This window comes from Arachis duranensis, chromosome 1, assembly GCF_000817695.3.
Source record: "Arachis duranensis cultivar V14167 chromosome 1, aradu.V14167.gnm2.J7QH, whole genome shotgun sequence".
Classification (NCBI taxonomy): domain Eukaryota; kingdom Viridiplantae; phylum Streptophyta; class Magnoliopsida; order Fabales; family Fabaceae; genus Arachis; species Arachis duranensis.
The window spans coordinates 21,199,346-21,199,684 of NC_029772.3; positions in this window are offsets into that span (position 1 = coordinate 21,199,346).

Consider the following 339-nt stretch of genomic DNA (forward strand, 5'->3'; position numbering starts at 1 on the left):
CAATCATATCTTCTCAATCATATCTTTTTCAAAATAATTTTCAATCATATCTTTTTAATTGCTAATTTCAAAATCTTTTTAATTAACTAATTAATTTAGCTTTCAATTTGCTTTGATTTTATTCTCTTTTGGTTTTCGAATTTTTATTTATTTTATTTTATTCGGTTACTCTTAAATAAAAAAAATATAATAATAATAAAATAAAATAATATCCACATCATCTCCCTTTCTCCATCATGGACCTAAGTGGAATTGAGCAGTCCAAAAGGACTCTGGGGTCATATGCTAACCCCATTACAACTGCATATGGGAGTAGCATATGTATACCTCCCATTAAAA